Source organism: Grammomys surdaster, unplaced genomic scaffold (genome assembly GCF_004785775.1).
Source record: "Grammomys surdaster isolate TR1022 unplaced genomic scaffold, NIH_TR_1.0 139, whole genome shotgun sequence".
Lineage (NCBI taxonomy): Eukaryota > Metazoa > Chordata > Mammalia > Rodentia > Muridae > Grammomys > Grammomys surdaster.
In genome coordinates, this window is record NW_021604597.1 from 20,825,480 (window position 1) to 20,840,534 (window position 15,055).

The following is a 15,055-nucleotide window of genomic DNA, read 5'->3' on the forward strand; positions in this document are numbered from 1 at the left end:
AAGAAATAATTTCAGGCAGGAATCTAAATCTTAGGCTACAACAAAGAAGAAAGATTCAGGCATGAAAATGACTTTGGGCTAGGACAGGTAAGCACACTCAGATATTTTGGTCATTCTGATAAGACCTTACAAACAGTAATCATGGGAGTAAACACAGGACTTTGTTTATTGCCTTGCTTGTTCTTTGACTACTTGTGCTTATTATCCTGCTTGTTCCTTGACTATTTGCGTATATTGTATTTTATTCCTCAACCTAGAACTCACCTTAATACTCGCATGTAATTAAATGGTATACAATCAAATTGGGAAAAAAATTAAAAAATAATATAAATAAAAATTAAAAATATTGAACAATCAGCTAGTTAAATAACAAAAAAGTTTTGTCAGTTATGTGTGCTGAAAAATATAATTTTAATCTCAACATATAAAGTTGTTAATATTTTAATAAAATATTTTTCTAGATGTTATTTACATATTTTAAGTAAAATTGATAATATCATGTTTAATTTTATCCTTATGCTCTATAAAGCATAAATAAGATGCCACAAGGGTCAGTCAATCCATAAAATGACTAAAGAATATGTATTTAATATACAAGTAGTATAAGACTATGTCAATATTCACTATCTGTGAATAATTGACAGTGACATGCATATTTGTCAAATAACAGTAAAAGTCTTGATTTAAAATATAGATGCATTTTATACCTTAAATGTGATTCTTAGAATGAACGCATAGCCCTGTGAGTATTTGTGTCTTACCTTGGAGTTATCTAGAACATATGAATTCAGTATCTCTCAATAAGGGAGTATTTCCTTAAATACATCTTAGTCATACTCAAAAACACAGTAGAAAATCTACATTATACATTTATTTGTTGGAGTGGAATTAGAAGTATATAATTATTCCTGAATTCTCAAATTTTTAGAGATTATATAAAATCCAAATTAAAAAAAAATACCACACATTTTATTTCCAAAACTTTGATTCAAAATAGTTATGGAATTCATGAACTCAGCTTTAATTCATAGTCATTAATGTAGAATACAAATGAGTTTATGTTATACATAATTTTCACATGGAACAAACCATGTTCATAGCCCTTTAAACCTAGCATTGAAGTAGAAATGTTTTTCTGTCATACTTCCCATTGTGAGAACCATATTCCAAATCCTTCTGAGAAATTAACGTGGTTAACTTCACATTAGGCAAAGAACTTAATATCTTAAACATGAAAACAAGTAAAGATGCAGGCAACAGGTTACACAGGCACAACTAGAGTGTTGTAAAAAGTGTGTGTTTTTCGAAGAAAGAAATCTGCCTTAGCAGCAGTTGCCATTCAGTAAACTTTATAGTCATGACTGTCTATAAAGGAACACCAGAGAAGTGATGACTCATTCAGTAAGCCCCAGCAGTATCCTCACTGTTAGCAGAGAACCTGTGAAGGACCCACAAGTTACATCCTTTGTCTCTTTTCATTTTGTCAATCTCAATTTTTAACATGGAGCTTAATTTGGCTCATGGAAGTAAAATCTTCACACACATTCACACACACAAACACATACACACACTAATGTTTGTTATGAAATTCAGCACAATTTAGTAGGAGGAATAAAACACCTTGGTGGAGAGAAAGCCAAAGTTTAGAATTGCCAAAGTGTCATCCTGAGAATAAAATATTTTAAATATCTGATCCTACATTATCATATCTACAGAATATTTTAATTTTAATTGTCTTGACAAGCTAAAATGAATATTAACTGTAATAATAATGTAAATGTTTACAAGATACTTAGAACACACTGAATAATTATTGTCAATCACAACACACTCATATATTTCTTAAGCAGTCAGTTATATAAAAAATATAAGTATTTTTTACCAGAATTTATCTATAAGTCAGAGTTAATGACAAATGAAAGAGGACCTAGATGTGTCCTATAATGCAGCATTTGTTATCATAAAATATTCCACTGTGTCCTTTGTGAACATTGACACAGATTATACTGTGTCTTTCTCTGACTTCTTCAAAAGAATATTGACATGAAAAAATCATTGCCTCCTCAAACATGTATTTAAAAAATGAAGCAACAATTTAAAAATTCAATATCTTTATATGAATTGACTTTCATTAATTCTATTTTCCTCTTGAAATCAACCACCATCTCTTTAACATCAATAATCAAAACTATTTCTCTATGGATGGGGTATTCTCTCTTGATACTGCATCTAGACAGCAGTGCCTAAAATACTTTTCCTGCAGCAAGGTCAAGTTCTATATACAGAGATTTGTAAGTGAGTGTGTATGTGTGTGTGTGTGCACGTGTGTGTGTATGTGTGTGTTTGTGTGTGTGCTTGTGTGTATGTGTGTGAAAGTACTGTACACAGGATACTTAATTTTTGTACTAAGTGCTAAAAGTAAATATAAAGGAATTATATTCTTAAATTACCATAAGTTGTTAGAAAGAATCTCAGACATCTGTGTTTTCTGGGTTTCATGCCATCGCAGTCCAAGGATCTGTCAAGGACAGTATCTCATACCAGGTCTCATTTATATTTGGTGAATTCAATTATTGATTCATTACTTTCCAGCAAATTGAGTTACAAAACATTGAAAGAATCATTTTATACACATTCACAAAATACAACTTGCTTATATTTCATCTGAATTTTGGATCTTTATTGCAGATATGCTGTAACAAAAACAATCTGTTTCAATTAATATTTGCTTTTATTTGAATATTTTCTAGAAAATATCAAATAATTCTGAAATTATTTAAGAAAGAAAATGTTGTGTGCTGTTAACAGTTGCTAGCTCTTTTATAATGCTAACTGGTGCTCACTCTCAGTTAAATCATATAATCATGCACTTGTTTTAGGTTTTTTTAATTTGAAAAGTGTAAAACTGTCCAGTGTTTTTTAAAATGCACTTCTTGAGCCATCTGTATGTGACATCTGGGAATTACTTTTTATATACTTTGAGCTCAAACTGGCTTTAAATACTAAACTACAAACATGTAAGAGTAAAAACTAGAAAGTGAAATGTAAGCTTTTCTATATTGCTATGAAGCAAGTACACTTAACCCCTTCCTCAATTTTCTTCTTGCTAATACATCAGAATTTTTTCAGAAAAAGACAGACTATTGTCACCTGACTCACCTTTGGCAAAGTTTGGTAACAGGGAAAGACAAATTTTACAAATGCTTTATCTAAAAATTATTTTTCAATTGTTTTCATTGCATTGAAAAGGGACATATATGTTATATATATGTTCTACAGTTTTAAGAAAAAACCACTAGCATAAATTTATAAATAAGATAGGACCCTTGCCAATTAATGAACTAACTAACAATTGTTTTTTAGTATCACTTTAGGAATGCAGACATAAATATTCTGAAAATTCATGTTAGTAAAAATGTGAAATGTTGACTTCATGTATATATTTTCCTAACATGTTTTATTAACATTTTAACAAGAAAAATAAAACTCACATTCACTAATGTGCACACAATTAAATTCATGTTTGGAATTCTCCTTTATTCCCACACACTTGTTGGTCTGTCCAATTCTGGAACTCAGGGTGAAAGGAAACAGCTGACTCTTGATGGTTGTCCTGTTCTTCAATCTACCCTCAACTCTACCTCTCTGAATATCTCAGCCTCACATCACCCATATATACCTGCAACTGTGTGTGTATGTGTGTGCACATGCATGTGCTGTGTGTGTGCTGTGGGTGCATGTATGTGTGTACTGTAATTTTATGTGTATGTCTAAAGTGTAGTCAAAACTATTGTGTCCCTCTTCCTCTTATGTGGTATGTTTCTCTCTCTCTCTCTCTCTCTCTCTCTCTCTCTCTCTCTCTCTCTTTCTTTTTTTCTTTCTTTTTGTGACCTGGAAAAGAATAACTTTGTTAAAAGTCTCTATTTTCACTGAGGTAAAAATATACTAACTGCTGGAAGAGTTACATATATAGGAACAAAGATACTACTCCTGTGCCCCATAAAAAATATTCAATGAGATGTAGAGAGAAAGGATCCTGCAGCTCTAGAAATAGAAACATATATCTATGTGGCTCTATTTGTTCATTATTGGGTTCCATGTAGATTGCAAATATTCATCAAGGCAACTACCAGAAGAACCATTATGAGGCAAACAGATACACTTCCTGTTAGGTCAGGGTCTTATATCCTCCTAGAAGACAAGATCATTGAGGGAAGTAAACACAGACTATCACAACTGATATTATAAACCAAGTAAGATCTTCTATAATGTACTGAAAGACTCTAGAGAGCAAAACCTTAGTTTACTGGAGACCCCCTGAGTGAACCACAAAGAGATGAGAGATCTCTGCAAAATGCAAGAGGAATGTTTGTTGTTTCAGCATGCTGGGGCCATCTTGCATCCCATAAGGAGAGGCAACACTGTGCTGCTTATTCATTGACCTTTTATACAGTCCTTAGGGCAGCAGTCATTAGGCTCAATGTGATTGGCAGAACTGTGTGACTTTTTAAATTGATTGGTCTTCAGGGAATGAGGGGGCAAGGACTTACCTTGTCTCTGTGTGGCCAACGGTCCATTGTCCATGTGCCCTGGGCCCCCTCCTCACCTGCAGGTCAGTCCCTACCCTCAGTGGTCTGAAAAATGTTAATTAGCCTCTGCCTTCTGGAGGGGTGGGGTCTGGTGGAATTTTCCTTTTCAGTACATGTAACGATTTATTGATCAGCATTTTTTAATTATTGAGGACAATTCATAACTTAATAAATGGGTACTGCTGGAAGCTGACATTTGTGGTCATTTGATTATAAAGCCTAGAAAACTGATACTTTAATTAAATGTTTGAGTTGTATGATATGGAAAAGTCACATTTCTATTGTAACATTTTCATTCCTCCTCTTTTAGGCTGATGTTCTATAAAATAGTTTTATCTGGAATGTTGGATTATCCATTTTTTTCTGCATGAATTGCCTAAGATCTACTATACAATGGTACATGCTTTCTAAATTACATTCTCTCCAATGACCCATTTATTTCTTCAAATTGATGTCTCTTTTCTGCTGCTTATTTTAAGTTCACATATTATAGTGTATTTTACACTATAATAACACACTTTAAATTACTTTGTAAAATAAGGTGTTGTAGATCTTTCTCCCTTTTTTCTTTATCTCTCACCCCCTCTTGTAAGCATCCTCCTTTCTTATATAGAAAGACAAGAGATTGTAGAATAGTGAGTTGCATTTATATTCTAATACCTACCTGAGTCTATGTGATAATTATCACTAATCCTAATCAATTTCCTTTTGTTTTTAAAATACAATGAAGTGGCAAGCTGCTCTCAATAACAAAGCACATACCTGCTGATGGAAGTGTATTAGCTATGGAGGCAGGTGTTTGCATGGCCACAGGTGGTGAAGAATGATTACATCAGGCTGCTTTCTCAGTTACATCAGTAATAGAGAGTTGTGCTGTAGACTATCTTATGTTAGGCAAAGTGCATAAAACTTTGGATACACTGTATCCAAAATTAGTATTTAGTCATATATGCTACATGCCAGGAAGGCACACAACAGGCACAAACCTGCTGCACAGTGAGTTAGTCTATTTTGTATATAATGTTTGAAATTTTTTTTAATATATTTAATTGAAAGTAGGATTTAACTGTCTACTATAGCTACAGTTTTATCAAGCATCTAATATAATATGCATTCAAATAAACCATAAGTAAAATTTGTTTGAAACTTTTTCTTTTATAATAAATGTTTTCTGAACAGAGTCACCTGTATGTGAATAAAATGTAGTGTCTAGGGTCCTTTCAAGATAAAGTTATTTCTACAAATTAGTTTTTAATATGTGACCTTGACTTGGTCTTTTATTCAGCAAAATTGACATTTGCTAACTTCCTACAAAGCTGTCCTATATGGATAGTATGAATTAATAATGGTTTTATCTACATAAAGAAATCACTTGACAGAGTCATCATTTTCAAACCTGAAATATATTTAATAATGAAAATATAAAATACTAAAATTTAAAAACTGTGATATTGAATTTACACAGTGACTAGTCTATATTGCTTGATTAAACCCTAGTCTAGATGTTTCTGTGAAAATATTTTTCAGATATGATTAACATTTGTTATTTAACATTTGTTATTACTTCATATCAATATTTTCTAAGTAGTTAGACAGTTAGACAGTTCTATATGTGAAGACCTCCGCAGAGGGGAGACCCTCTCTCAAGTCTCAGAAAGTCGCGACCACCCAGTAATCTACTCGAGACACCATATACCGGAGCAATTGCGAGGTTATTTATTAGGGCGTGACAACTAGCTGCCGGTCAATTCGCATGCCCACGCAGGAGCTGAATTGACCCCGACTGCCAGTTTGAGGGGTGTTTTTAAAGGGAAAAACCACAAACCAAGGAAATGAGGAGGGGGTGAGGGGGTTGCTAGGGTGGTATAACATAAAAATAGTGGAACATTCCAAAGGAACCCAACCTACATGAGTCAGGATCAGATGAAAACTCTCTGTACGCTTATCTTTCTCAAGAATGTAGTCCTGCCCTGTCACTTCCGCCTTGCCCTGTCACTTCGGCCTTGCCCTCTCACTATGGTTCTCAGCTTGGTTCCACCTGACTAAATTGCATTCTTTCCTTTCTCTTTGCGGGTCGGCCAGTTCCAGTAGTGGTGACTGGTCTTTCCACATTCCTAAAGAAAGCCTAAAGAATATTTTATATCTAAAAAGGATTCTATATACCCAGTATCCATAACTTTTCCCTCTACATATGTTATATATGGATATGTTCACATGTACCCAGTGTATCAACAGAGTTCCTGGGAAAATTAGTTCCTCCTTTGACCACTTGGATCACAGTGTGTCTAAAATTTATAATTTAAATACTCCTGTGATTTTACATGCTGAGTAATCCACTAGCTCTTTCACATTAAATAAACATTAATGCTCCCAATGATAGAGTTAAGACTCATTCAATAGTATAATGTTTTTAAATTCCAAAACTGAAGTCAGTGGAAAAGGCACTCTATCTTAGATTACACATAGAAATTTTGCCTCAATTTCGAATTCAATGATCTGCCACAGATTCTCAACTAAGTCTCCAACTGAAAGGATTATGGCTCAGTTTAGAATGTAACCTGGAGGAAATTATCAGATTGTTTCCAGTGCTCTATCATAAAATGGAAGGAACAAAATACCTACCATCTCAATCTTAGCACTCTGTAGATGAGAATGAACAGACCTCAACAGAGAGGCCAATTAAGGGCTTCTGGTGAGGGGCACCATTTCTTCCTAAATTAAAATGATGTGGATGTCAAAACCAGTGACCTAAGAGACAAATAGTACAGGTCACTATATGGGTTTGTGGATAAATCATTTTATATTATAGAAATTCCATGACTTAGATATAGCATTTAAGAGCTGATTCTTAATCTGTCAGGAATATTTTAATCAGCTGTTGGTCAAAACTACAGTTTAAAACAGAAATTAAGCTGATTCAATGTTCTATTTATATTGAATTTGCTGACTGGGCTTAAGAAGAAAAAAAAATCATGCTTCTTTCAATACTCAGTAATGATAAAAAAAAAAAAGTCCTCCACAAAAATAAGATGTAAAACAATTTAAGCTAATAAAGTATAAGAATAAGAAAAAATATTTTGGTGGAAGTCAGATGCTTCCTATTTACATCAGAACATGAAAATGTCCTTACTCACTAGTCTGATTTACTATTATCTACAAAGATCTGAGTTATTTTTTAAAGTACAACAAAACTAAGAAAAATGTATAACAATCCAGAAGAAAGATGTAAAATGATTGTCAAAATTGCTGTAGAGACACGGTGGTCAAGGCAACATATAAGAAACAGCATTTAGTTGGAGTTTGCTTACAGTTTTAGAGGGTAAATCTATGACTATCATGGCAGGGATCATGACAGAAGGCAGTCAGTAAAAGCATTGTACAAATATCTTAGAGCTTACATGATCCACAGATGTGAGACAGAGCAAAGTAGAAGCTAACTAGGAACAGCAAGATATTTTTAAACCTCAAATCCCACTCCCAGTGACATACCACCTCCAACACCTCCTCATCATTCTCAAACAGGTCCACCAACTGCAAAACAACATTTCAAATATAGGAGACTGTGGAACCACTCTCAACTAAACCATCACTTCAGTTTTTCACAGGTGACATGATTCCTATGACATTAGTAAGTCAATTAAACATTCTGAACCACTGCATGATGTGTCAAAGTTACAAGATACAATTTTATTATAGAACTTTGAATCATTTTCACCATGGCAACAATAGTCAATTGGAATTTAGAAGTGCATACAATATAAGATACATGACCATGCATATAAAATGAAACAATTAGGCATGAGGTAATTAAAGATCTGCAAGAAGCAATCTACAGTAGTATAAAAGGATAAAAGAAAGTATAAATAGATACTGACATGGATGACTGGATATTATTAAAATGTTACATTAAATAAAGTAGGATACTTTCAGTCTAGTGATGATTAGAGTGTTAGATATTGGCAGATACATGAAAAGAATCATCTTTTTACTTTTTCCTTGAATATCTGAGAAATACAAAAGTTACAATAGATGCACTATAAGAATTTTAGAAAGAAACAACTTCAAAAAGTTCAACTCTTAGCAGGGAACTCCTTTGACTAAACCAATTTTCCTATTTTTCTTTGTGCCTCCAGAAAGGAATTATTCATCCCAATTCAGTTAGAAGCAAAAGAAAGAATATGGTCACCCCAGTCATTAAGGTTGGGGTAGATGGTTCTGGTTATTTTATGAATTATAGTTATGTTGTCATTTTAAGGGACAGTTTATAAATGTTGTAACTTTGGAAATGGAGGAAAATAGAGAGCTTATATTCAGAGATTTCTAACTTTCCTTTCCTCGTCTCATTTCTTTTTCCTTCTTAGGTAAAGGAAAGGAGAATAAAAGAAAGAAGGGAGGGTATAGTAATATCATAGAAATTAGAGGACTACACAAATAGGGTTAGGTTATCAAACTTATTCTTAAAACATTGAATTGGCATATCTTACATTGGCAGAAATCTTTAGAGTTAATACAAAGTGAAGTTATAATTTTACATTGGTACAGAATTTATAGATTGATACAGATTTATGTTTTTCATTGGTGTGAATTAATTATATTGATACAGAATTTGAAATTAATATTGTTACTCTTTGATAGGCATTGTGCCTGTACTAGTCATCTAGAAATATAAGGCTTAGACCCAGACCTTCTAATAACTGCCATTACAAACTGTTTAGGATGACTAGGTAACACACGTTAAGGGCCAGATAGTAAACTCATGGCTATATTAGATTCTGATTTAATTATAATAAAATGTTTTTCAATTTATTCAAATAGAAATAACTAAGAATAGTTAGGGTCTAACAGTTCAGATATACTTTACATAGATAATCTTGAAAAGTGTTAGAAGTCGATGGAATACAAAATTTAAGGCCATTTCATTATTAAACATCATTTGACAATTGACATGTCTGCTTCTGACAGCACCCCATTCTTGGCTGAAAAAAGAAATTGAACATCAATGGAGTAGCTTCAGTTTTGGCAAGATACACACTGGGTAAGAATGCCTTAATTCATTTACAGACAAAAATACTTTTTGGAAAAAGAACACACTATGTGGAATAGTTGACTGATAGTTCTGCCAAGACAGAGTAAACAGTCCTTCATAATTCTGATGTACAAAGTTGATCCTAGACCAGACGGTGAAAGACTGATGCTCCAATGTTTTGAGGAATGAGGGACTGTTCTGGAAGGCAGCTGTCTCTACAAATTTGTTAAGTTTTGGAAGCTATATTTTGTGCTTCATGTAGCTTCAGGAAATATTTAAATCATTCCCAAAATTCCGATGGGTTGAAGACTAGTTATAGTCTCATAGACAAACTCAACTTGTTTAGCATTGAAAGAGATGATATACATTTAAGAAGATTGTTTTCAAATGGTAACATAAGCTAAAACAAGGTATAGTATTGTAAGTAGTTTAGTTGGACAAAAGGGAAATATTGTGGGTTGCTCTGGTGTTGTGTTTATCCTGATGTTAATTCTGTTCCCTCAAGATGGGCTGCCCAGACAAGGAGTGGATCATATACTCAGGTGATTTCATCTGAACCTTCTTCCTAGTCTAACTGGTCAAATAAAAGTTAGAGTTTGGGATTTCACACTGGAAGGAAAAACTAGAACTGGAGGTTTTGGAGATTGGGGAAGGGAAGAAGGGTGGAGGAAAATGGAGGGGAATGGAAGATGGAGAAGAACCGCATGACTCGGAGAGTCTGCAAGTAGCAAGGGATCTCATATCCAGTGAATAGACCAGTGTAGAGGTAGATCTGCCCAATCTAAGCATACAATTTATGAATATAATAACTAGGTTATGGTTTTTACATAGGCTTATTCGGGTTGGAGATTACTACAACAAATATCATAACCAGAGGGAGATCATTTTGTATCTGAATTTAGTGGCAGAACATAATAAAAGAAACAAAAACATAGTATTCAGGGTAATAAGTATAGATTTATTTGCATTTTCATATGTTCGCATCCAGGTAGACCAACACTATTTATTGAAGATGCTTTTTTTCCACCATTGTATATTTCTGGCTTATTTTTTCAAAACAAACAAACAAACAAACAAACAAACCAAAAAAAACAGGTATCTGTAGGTGTGTAGATTTATTTCTGGGTGTTCAGTTCTATTTCTTGATTAACGTGTGTGTTTCATGCTAATACCATCATTTGGGTTTTACTACTGTAGATTGTAATATAGTGTGAAAGATATTCATACCTCTGAAAGTTCTTTTAGTGTTTACAATTGTGTTAGCTAGCCTGAATATTTGTTTTTCCAGATGAAGTTGAATATTGTTCTCTTAGGGTATGCAAGACAATTGTGTTGGAATTATGATGGGGTTCACATTGATTCTCTAGATAGCTTTTGGTCACATGGCCATTTTTCATTGATTCTACATATTCAATTACATAGGAGATCTTTACATCTTTTATTATCTTCTTCAATTTCTTTCTTCAAAGTCTTGAAGTTTTTATCAAACAAATCTTTCACTTAACTTGGGATAATTTGGTTAGAGAGCCCAAGATATTTTACATTATGGTTTTGCTATTGTGAAGGGGGTTGTTTCCTTTCTCAGTTCATCTGTCATTTGTATATTGGAGGCCCAATGATTTTTTTTTTAATTAATGTTTTATGCACTCACTTCACTGAATTTCTTTAACAGCTTTAGAATTTCCTTGCTAGAATTTTGGAGATTGCTTATTTATACTATTATATCATCTGCTAATAGCAATACTTTGACATCTTTCCTTCCAATTTTAATCCTGTTGATGTCCTTCAGTTGTCTTATTGCTTTATCTGGAACTTCAGTAACTATACTGAATAGATGTGGAAACATTAGAGAGATTTGTTTTATCCCTGATATGAATGAAATTCCTTTGACTTCTTTTACCATTTAATTTGATGATAGCTATAGGCTTACTGTAAATTTTCTTTCTTATGTTAAGGTATTTTCCTTGTACTCTACTCTCTTCAAGACTTTTATCATGGAAGGGTAATGAATTTTGTCAAGGTCTTTTCTACAGCTCTGAAATAATCTATTTTTTTCAGTTTGCTTATATGATGTTATATGTTGATTGAATTAAATATGTGAAAGCATCCCTGCATCTTTGTATCATGACCTACTTGGTCATATTTGATGGTTGTTTTTGTGTGTTTTTGGATTCAGTTTTTAAATAGTTTGCTGAGTATCTGTGGATCTATGTTAATAATGGAAATTCATCTTCAATTTTCTTTCATGAATCTGTGTGTTATTTCTATGTCAAGATGACCATGGCCTTATAAATGAAGTTGCTGATATTCTTTCTGATTTTATTTTGTGGAATAATTTGATGAGTATTAGCATTAACTCTTCTTTAAAAGTCTGCCACAAAACTCAAGTATAGTTGGATCAAGAACCTCAACATACAACCAGATATATTGATTTGTGATAAAAAGAAAATGAGGAATAGCCTAAAAAGTATTGGAACAGAAGACAACTTCCTGAATAGAACACTGTTAATATAGGTACTAAGATCAACAATTAATAAATAGGACCTTATGAAACCAAAAACTTTCTGTAATGCAATGGACACTGTAAATACAACAAAATAGTAGCCTAACAAATGGGAAAAGACTTTCACCAACTCCATATTTAATACAGAGACAATATCCAAAATACATGAATAACTTAAGAAACCATACGTAAGTAAATCAAATAATTCAATAAAAATTTGGGTACAGATCTAAACAGAGAATTCTTAGTAAGGGAATTTTATATACCTGAGAAGATAAAAGACATGTTCAACATCTTTGGCCATCAGGGAAATGTAAATCAAAAGAATTTTGAGCTGTCATCTTATATCTGTCAGAATGTCTAAGGTCAATAACACAGCTCATGCTGGTAAGGATGTGAAACAAGGTGGGACACTTCTCCATTACTAATGGAAGTGCAGATTTCTATAGCCACTGTGGAAATAGATGTAGTAGTTCCTTAGAAAACTGAATTAATGTACCTCAAAGCCCAATATAGTACCCTTTGGTATACAGCCAAAGGATGTTTTATCCCACCATAATGAAACTTGCTCAACTATCTTCACTATGTCTTTATTCATAATACCCAGAAACCTGAAGCAACCTAGATGTCCCTCAGCCAAAAGATGAATAAAAGTATGTGGTATATTTACAAAATAGAGAATCAATCAGCTATTTAACAAACTCCTGAAATTTGCAGCCATATGAATAGAATTAGAAAAAAAAGCATCTTAAGTGAGGTAACTCAGACCCAGAAAGACAAACATGGCATATTCTCAGTTATAAGTGAATATTACCTGTTGTGTAAATTATAATCATGCTTCAATGTCCTGTCCAGCAGGGCATTAAACAGCGGTCCAGAGAGATCACCTGAAAGAGAAGATGGGGGAAACAGGTGAACACAAGGAACACGACTTGTCTATAGGCTGGTCAAACCGTAATTTTTACTTTTTTACACACAGGTTATATACACAAAAAGGCAGGATGTGGGGAAGGGAATGACGCAGGAATATGGGTGTTCAGGGGGAGTACAGATATCTTCCAGAACAGAGTGTCAGCTGGGTGAAGATTCAGGGGACAGATCACTATGACTCCACCTTGTCTTTATCTAAGTTGACACTATCCACCAAGGTTACCTATCTACAAGGCCTATGAGTAGCCAGTCTTGGCAGCCTTCCACCAAAGCTGTTTGTTTACAATAACTTCTAGGCATCTGTTTCAATGTTTTTCCACAGAGACCCCAGACTTGATGCTAGCAGACATGTATGTCAGGCCTATTGCTGATTTTAGGCCTATGGCTGTTTTTAGGCCTTCAGTGTATAAGCAGGGCTGCCCCTGACACTTCAGGCCATAGATACAGATAGACTACATAAGAAGGAGTACTCTAAGGGAACAGCTGAATCTTCTTGGAAGGGGAAAAGCATAAATTTTATGGGTGGACTGGGTATAAATGGGAATGGAAATAGGAGAAATCAGTTGAGGGGTGGTGGTGGTGATGGACGAAGAGCTATGGAGACAGGTGACTGGAACTGGAGAACATCTGGGAGCAATGTCAAAACTTACATCAGTAGAAACTCCCGGGATTTTACTAGGGTAATACTAGTGAAGACATCTTGTAATGGAGGCTATGGAGACTGAACTGGTTATCTTCTATAACCAAGCTATTTTCAATGGTGGGATTTGGATACCAAGCCAGTAACAAAACATTTGACCTAAAATTTATCCTGCCTGGAAGATGTGCTGCAACAATGTAGGAGTGGCCAACCAATGACTGGTCTAATTTGAGGCCCACAGCATGTGAGGGATACAAACCCTGACACTGCACAGATGACTATGAATCAGAGACTAGATAGCACAGAGGCCTAGCATAAAAAACCGAAAAAGTTAATAAAATGATTCTTAATGATAGTCTTGCCTAGCCCAATTGTCACCAGAAAGGCTTCTTCTAGCAGCTGATGGGAGAAGATCCAGAGTTCCACAACCAAACATTAGGCAGAGATCCCAAATTGGAGATCTCTATCAGATCCAAACTTTTGGTTCTTGGGGAATCCTATAGCAAAGAGAGAGAAAGAATTGTAGGAGTCAGAAGAGTCAAGGATACCAGGACAAAACAGCCCATCGAATGAATTCAGCAGGCTCATAGGGCCTGAGAGACTGAGGTGAAAATAGCTGAGCCTGCATGGTCTTTGCTAGGTTCTCTGAATATACATTTGTCAGCTGAATATTTTTGTAGGACTCCTAACAGTAGGAGTGGGAGTATCTCTGACTCTTTTGCCTGCTCTTGTGAAGATTTTCCTCCTACTCAGTTGCTTTGCCTAGCCCTGCTATGAGGATGCACTCCTATTCTTGCTATATTGTGTTTGGTTGATATCTCAGGGAGGGTTTTTTTTTTTTTGAAGGGAATCAGAGAGTGAGTTTGTCTGGAAAAGAGAGTTTGTGGGGAAAGGTGTTGGAAGAGGAGAACACAGGGTGGGGTGCAGGATACGTTGTATGATAGAAGAATAAAAATTAATCTAAAAGTTATGAGAAAACATTTCATAATGTAAAAACATAGATAAACATAAGTACTTTCATAAAATATATAAAAACTCTCATAACTTACTTTTTGGAGAACAAGAGTAATATGATGCCACTAACAAATACTTGAGTTAAATAAAAATTGTTGTAGCAATTGGGTCCCCAAGATCCAACAAGTGGGAATTTATGGAGATCTCCAACTTAGGCTTTCTCCAACTACAGACAAGGAACTACAGACAGCAAAGAATGTTGAGAATCAGAGAAATGATAATAATTATTCCCAAGAAGGAGTCACCTAAATGGATGTACAATACTAAATAAACAAACCCAAAATCATTTACATACAAGTAAACATTATAGACAGAGTAAAGTTTACAATTATGTATTTAAGAATCATTTGATC